Genomic DNA, 7588 nt, shown 5'->3' on the forward strand with positions numbered 1-7588 from the left:
AAACCCTGTCAGTAGAAGCTGATCTTCCAAATAATGAGCATGCTTTATCTCCATTGCCTTCTATCTAATCAAAACTGAAGACCAGTAAAGACACCATATTCAAGGAGTTTGTATTTTATAGTCTTTCAGGAACCTACTTTTTCTTTTAGAACATATTGAAAATTACTCACCCATTGGAATTAAATGTTACTAATATTTGCTTATAAGAGAGTACATACCATGTGTGTCTTTCTGGGTCTGACTTTTCTCACTTGGGATGATCTCTTCTAGCTCCATCCATTTCCCTGAAAATTTCATGATTTTCTAGTTTTTAATTGCTGAGTAGGATTCCATTATGTAAATGGAATTTTTAAAAATCTGTTCTTTAGTTGAGGGACATTTGTGTGGTTTCCATTTTCTGCCTATTATAAATAAAGCTACTATGAACATAGGTGATCAAATGCCCCTGTGGTATGGTGGGGCATCTTTCAGGTATATAGCAGTATAGTTGGGTCTTGAGGTAGAGCTATTGCCGATTTCTGAGAAACATCCAGATTGATTTCCAAAGTTTATATACCCCACAGCAATGGAGGAGTGTTCCCTTTTATTCACATCCTAGCCAGCATCTGTTGTCACCTGAGTTTTTGATCTTAGCCATTCTGATGGAAGTAAGATGGGATCTCAGAGAAGGGAGGGTGATTGAATCTCACTGAGAAGGGAAAATAGAATAGAAAGAGGAAGTGCTTAAAGAGAGAGAACAAGATAGGAGAAGGAGTGCTGAAGAAAATGAGGGTGGAACGCAGGGAGCTTTGTGGAAGAGTGGAGCAAGGGAAAGTATAGAAGGACCTGGAGGGGACAGGAGATTCACAATAAGATGACAGAGCCAACTAACCTGGGCCCAGGGAGCCTTGGGGATACATAAGCACCAACCAAGGCCCATGTATCTTGGTCCCCTACACATATGTACCTGATGGGCAGCTTGGTCTCCATGTGGGTCCTCTAGTAAGGGGAGCAAGGGATATCTTTGACAAGGATTCAGTTGCATGCTTTTTGATGACTTACTCCTGGTGGGGCTGACTTGCCAGGCCATCCTGGAAGAGGATTTTTCTCAGTCCTGATTAGACTTGATGTGCTGGGAGGGGCAGGTGGGGAGGGTTTCCCTTTTCTGATGGGTAGGGTAGAGGAAATAGGGAAAATAGAGAGCGAGGGTGAGACCAGGAAGAAAGGAGGGAGGAGACTATGATTGGCTTATAAAATGAATAAATAAAAAAATTAATAAAAGTTATGTTAATTACCAAGCAAATATTATATCAAATTAAAAAAATCTTACCTTCTCCTAATTATAGTTGTCAGAATGTCAGAACTTTGGAAATTAGTAAGCAGACATGGAATGGTCTTCTTAGTAGGCCATTAGATGCAACATTTTTGAGATGTGTGATTAATTATTTACCAAAACGAAGTGCTACCCAGCTTGCTCTATGTCTACGTATGATTTCACAGTCTTCTTCACAATCAAAGCTAACTGTTCTTTCAAACCACCACGGGTACCAGTCACTTAACTCTGTAAGCAGTGGGTCAAACTAACTTGTGTAGTATGTCCTTCTCATAAATATACTGCAAGTATATCTCTGAAAGTAAATGGACAATTTAAGACTTCTCCATTATACCACAAAGCCATGTATTATGTGAACAGGCACACTGTAATAGTAATTTTGTATCTTTTAATAGATATTTTCTCCCATATAATCTGTTCAGCATATATTGATAACTCAATAATAATTGCTAATATTTTGTAGTAGCATATACAGAACTGTGACAATAATTTAAAGCAAATTATTAAGTCATTGTGCTGTGACACTAATTAAAAATATATTTTAAAATTAAGAAAGCTGTAAAGGCAGAAATTTTTAACATTGTGGACAATATAATGGGATGTGTAAAAATAGTTTTTTTGTTTAAATTCTATTTCTACCATGTATTAACAGTTTATTTATTTTATTTATGAAAATATCACAGCTGCCTTATATTCAGAATGTTTATGAATGTTTATATATTTGCATGTTTGTGATGATAAGATCATATGATACATGTACAAAGTGTAGATGAAATTAAGAAAATTTAATTAGTATTATATTTTACTGTTTTAAAATTAAAACAGGGAACAGGACAGGAGCCTACCGCAGAGGGCCTTTGAAAGACTTTGCCCAGCAAGGTATCAAAGCAAATGCTGAGACTCATAGCCAAACTTTGGGCAGAGTGCAGGGAATCTTATGAAAGAAATGGGAGATAGAAAGTCCTTGGAGGGGACAGGAGCTCCACAAGGAGAGCAACAGAGCCAAAAATCTGGTCCCAGGGGACTTTTCTGAGACTGATACTCCAACCAGGGACCATGCATGGAGATAACCTAAAACCCTTGCACAGTTGTAGCTCATGGAAGCTCAGTCTCCAAGTTGGCTCCTTAATAATGGGAACAGGAGCTGTCTTTGACATGAATTCAGTGGCTGGCGGGATCTTTGATTACCTCCCCCTGAGGGAGGAGCAGTCTTGCCAGGCCACAGAGGAAGACAATGCAGCCAGTCCTGATGAGACCTGATAGGCTAGGGTCAGAGGGAAGGGGAGGAGGAACCTCCCCCCTCAGTGGACTTGGGGAGGGGCATGGGAGGAAATGAGAGAGGGAGGGTGGGATTGGGAGGGGGCTACAGCTGGGATACAAAGTTAATAAACTGAAATTTATTAAACAATAAATAAATTTTAAAAGAGAAAAAAATTAATATTAAAGTAGAAACTGGTACTCTTTTCTGCATCTTCAAAAATATTTGTGTTGACTATTTTTTCTCATACACTAGAGTCATCTGGGAAATGTCTCCATTAGATTGACCTATAGGCAAGTTGGTGGGTGCATTTTCATGATTAAAAACTGACCATGGCCTCCTTTTCCCCAAAAGGCTGTTGGGGGAGCAAGCAAATTGAGCAAGCCATGGAGAGCTGGTCAGTAAACAACATTCCTTCATAATCTCCACTTCAGTTCCTGCCTCCAGGTTCCTGCCTTGAGTTATTGCCTCGGCTTTCCTGGTGACAAGAGTATAAAGTGTAAAATGTAACAAGTCCTCCCCAGAGTTGGTTTTTGTTCTGGTCTTTATCACAGCAATGGCAAACGTACTTAGACAGTATATAGTTGTATCATATTTGATTATAAATATTCATTATAAACACCAGGCAACACAGGTCTGTTATGTAGAGAATGACAAACACAGGTAGGAACGTATTTTTTTTTTTTCCTAGAAGAAATTACATTTTGACAGTGTTTTTATTGTTGTTGTTAGTTTGCTTGCTTTTTTGTTTTTTTGTTTTGGTCACAGCCCTTTATTGAGGGTCTCGGCTCCGAAATCTGCTCAGCTGCAACTGCACCTCACAGAAGGGCCACTTCTCCACCAGTTTCACTTTGTATTTGCACTTGAACTTGGCTCGTTCCCGGGGCTCAACCATGTTTTTCTTCTGGAAGCTCTTGAGCCTGTCTCAAAGTATATTACCTTCTGGCTTCTGCATCCTGAGTGAGCCAGACAGCTGGGAGCTGCACACCAAAGTCAGGGTCCTGGTTCTTGAGCCAGCCCAGCCTGTGGGGCTTGTCAGCCTCTACCTGTCTCTGAATGCACCACTGTTCCCTCTTCCCCGCCAGCTCTGCCAGCCTCCAGGCCGCCTGGGCCTTGATCCCACAAAGCCTGAAGGGTTCTTGATGTTGGAGCCCTGCTGCACCCACAGCTTTCGAGCAGCCTTCTCCGGCTGCTGCTGCTGCTCTGTCTTCTCCATCCTCTTCTCAGGACCCGCAGAAGTTATGGGTGAGGTCTTGGCGGCCCCATCATCAGCCTCTGGCTGTTCAGCACATCCTCGCCATCAGACTACTCCAGCAGACCCTTGCACACCTGCTGAAACACAAGACTCCTGGGTGGCAGTTTGCTCCGTGGTAGGCAGCTGTCCCTCCAGCTTTCCACCTCTTTCTCATGCTGCAGCTCTACCTCGTGAATAACTGCCGGGTCTTGTGTACCTCCCTGAGCAATTTGCCCCGCCTTGCCTCTTTCTCCCTTAGTTCCTCCTTTAGCCTGAGCTTCTTGGCATTGGGGACCTGGTATGCAGGGATGTCTTTGTTAGCGGGGATCTTACAATGATTCTCAAGGGCAAGGTCAACCTGTAGGGGTTTCTTGAGACTGTGACTCCTCCTGGATCCAGGTCCCCTGCCTGATCCGTTCGTTCTTTTCTCTTGAACCCAGTGTCCACAAAGAAGAGCTTGTCATTTGGGGCCTCTACCAACAAGCCAACGGTAGTGAGTTCCTGCAAGTCTTCCAGGAACTAGCTAGCCCGAGCAGCTCCTAAAGGAGCCCTCTCTGGCTTCTTGTTGCGGGAACCCTGCCGCTGCTGACTCAGAATGGGATCCACTGAATTGGCCACAGAGCTGGGAAGCCAGAGTCCTCACAGCTTTTCGAGCCACGCTTCTCATCACCACGGTTACTTCCTGCCGCCATCTTCTTAAAGGAAAAGCTTGGTCCTGACAGTGTTTTATAGAATTATAGTTTAACAGTGGAGCTGGCTCTGATGGCCTGAATGTGGGTGAGCTGACCCCGGGAAGCATGAGAGCAGGAGAGATGACCCAGGGTGGCATTGGGTGAGTTATCTGGGACAGTACTGGAGAGCTTGCCCTGGTGGGGTGGATACAGGAGAGCCTGTGGGCTGACCAACTCAGCTTCCAGACAGGCCCCTATCCAGGGCTTTGAGTTAGCTCACCAGAACATCTGCCCCATCTATGAACTGCTGAAGCATATGAAGGGTCCTGTAGAACCACTGCTTCAGGGCTTTCCATGACAAAGGGCAACAACAGGATAACCAAGAGGAGTTCCAGTGAGGATTCAGTATCAATGGTATCACAGAAACCACAGGCCTCAAACCAGACCAGTGACTCACTGCAGCAAACATTTGCTAGTAGCAATGTATGGACAAAAGGGTATATTGTAGGACACACTACAAGTTCTACAATGAGACTTTTTTTTTTTAGGCCTTGTTTTGTTTATTTTATTTATTTATTCTTGTTTGTTTTTATTTTCTTTTGTGAAGGATGTTGCAAGGGCAGAGGGCAGATAGGAATGGGTGAGGAGATGGGTGGGACAGGGGTGCATGTTGTAAACCTCACAAATAATCAATAAAACGTTTTTAAAAATTATGTGTCTGTGGCATAGATATTAGACTCCTAATTTAACCAAGAGAAGCAGGTGTTTATGACCACAAGAAGACTTCTGTTGGAGTGGATATTTTAACCACAGCAGCCACACAAAGGAAATAACATTAATATCCATCAATAGGTGAATGCTACAGCAGGCTGTGGTATAGTTACACAGAGGGATGCTGTTAGACAAGGAAAATGAAACCAAACCCTAAATACTGTTACTACATATGTAGATAGTGAAAACAGTAAACGGAGCAGAAGTAGCCATGTGCATGTAAGATTCCAATATTAACAAAGTTCAAGAATAAAAAATGAATTCATAGCAATGGAACTGTACAAAAACTGACTGGCAAAGACTATTTGTGAATAGGTGAAAATATTGCATATTTTGTTATAGGTAGCAAGTCTATATGTTAATCAATTTATATAATTAAAATTTCAAAATTTTACTAATTCATGTTCTATTTCAGTAAATGCTATTGATATAAAAATAAATGACTGGGACTCTGTTGCTTCTATTTCCTTTAGCCTACATGACTATTTCAGGTACTGAGTTTGAGACAATTACATTTTTGTTTTTATTACTGACACACTACATCTTAACTACCTGGAAAAACTCAGCTACTCCTACAAATTGAATGTTCTAAAGATTTGTAATTTCTGATTCTTTTTCTTCTTTCATGTTTTAGTATTGCTCTCTGAACTTGCTTTACTTTAGGCATTTCAGTTAGGCATCTGTACTAATACAAGTGATTTATACTTAGCATTCACATCTCTTTAGACATTTCAAATAAATGGGAGAACTCTTTTACACAGCAGGTAGCAAGCTTACAGAGAAATAATGAAACTCATTACCTTAAAGTCTTACACACATTCAAAATAATAATAAAAAATAGCTACATGCCTAAAAGTACAATTAGATATTTTAAATCTTAGATTTTATATCATAGCTCTTAGATCCATAAGAGTTTTTTTTAGAAAAAGCCATGAGTTATTTCAATTCAATGACAAGGAGGTTACTGAGTTCTGTTTCATAACACATTCTTTGTTACTTTTATCAGAGTAAATTTTGAGCTGAATGGATTAAGTTTCTGACCAAATATGGAGTAAATAAATCAAATTCAGTCCCTGCCAGAATAAAGTTATCTTATAAAACCAGCATAAATATTGCTATTTTTCAGAAATTTACATATACAAATGCAAATATAGCTCCCTCATCTGTCAGATTCACTTACCATCAGCAGTACATTTATATTTGGAACTTCATAGAAGAATTTATTCAAGGTCAACTATTACACTTGATGGCTAACTCTAAAAGTAGCTCATGGGCAGCTTATATTATTAATTAATAATATGGTTAAGTGTCATGAAATAGTCACAGAGGTAAGCATGACTTATGTTTCTCTCAGTTATTTGTTATACAGCATTCTTATCTAACAGACATTTCTAGGGATATAATCATTATTAAGATTCAGGGATGCCTCTAATTTATTTAGAATTCACTGACCCATGGTCGTACATTCAGATGTGATTTGCTTAGCCATCACCAGCAAGCTGAAGCTGAATACCAGTTAGAAAAGTGGCGAGTCTAAAGATGTAAAAATAAATCATGACAACAGATTTTTTCCAAGTTTTCTTTTAGCACCCCAAATGTAAAATTACAACCATGAAATCATGCTGCTATCTCATTCATCCATGGCTCCACTGAGGCAGTACATCTAATCAGATTTACACCATTCTTTTGCCCAGGACATTATAGCGCTTTACACCTCATGGTCTGGCTCCCTACCACTCCTTCCTCTACATTTCCCATAGCTTGGCCTGTGGGCATGTCTGTATGGGATTGTCTTATTCACATTAGTTAATATGGGACAAATTGGCCTAAATGAGGGCGGCACCGTCTGGTGGTAGCTACCACCTGAAAGGATAGAAGACGGGAAGCTTTGCTTCCAACACATTTTCATAACTTTATAGTATTTCTAATGTTTGGAGGTGGCGTAAACACCCTCTGAACGGACCTATAGGCTCGGTGAACCACCGTTCGTGACACAGCTGTGCAGTACCTGTGGCCTGCGTTACCTACTCCATTTGTTCATCTTTAGAGGCAGGCTTCCATTGTCTCCTGAGTAACATTAAAAAGGTCTCCATAACTACCTCAGACATTAGCAATACTTAAATTTTCAAAAGCAACTAATGTGGCCCCAGAACTGAGGAGCAAGGCTGTCATCGGAGGAAATCACACAAAAGGCTACCAAATGGGTGATTTCTCCTTTATAAAGAATCACTCACCAAATCATTTTTTAAAAATTATTTTTAAAATATTTATTTATTTATTACAATTTATTCACTTTGAATCCCAGCTGTAGCCCCCTTTCTCCTCTCCTCTCAGTCTCAAAC

The 7588-nt window shown here is 40.5% G+C and overlaps 1 pseudogene; it reads right to left on the reverse strand.

Annotated features, from left to right (window-relative positions):
* Nucleotides 1-3342: 3342 nt before the first annotated feature.
* On the reverse strand, nt 3343-4496 carry LOC129684891 (ribosome biogenesis protein NOP53-like; annotated as a pseudogene).
* Between the last annotated feature and the right edge of the window lie 3092 nt (nt 4497-7588).

The sequence above is a fragment of the Psammomys obesus genome, unplaced genomic scaffold (assembly GCF_907164565.1).
Source record: "Psammomys obesus unplaced genomic scaffold, mPsaObe1.curated_primary_1811, whole genome shotgun sequence".
Classification (NCBI taxonomy): Eukaryota; Metazoa; Chordata; class Mammalia; order Rodentia; family Muridae; genus Psammomys; species Psammomys obesus.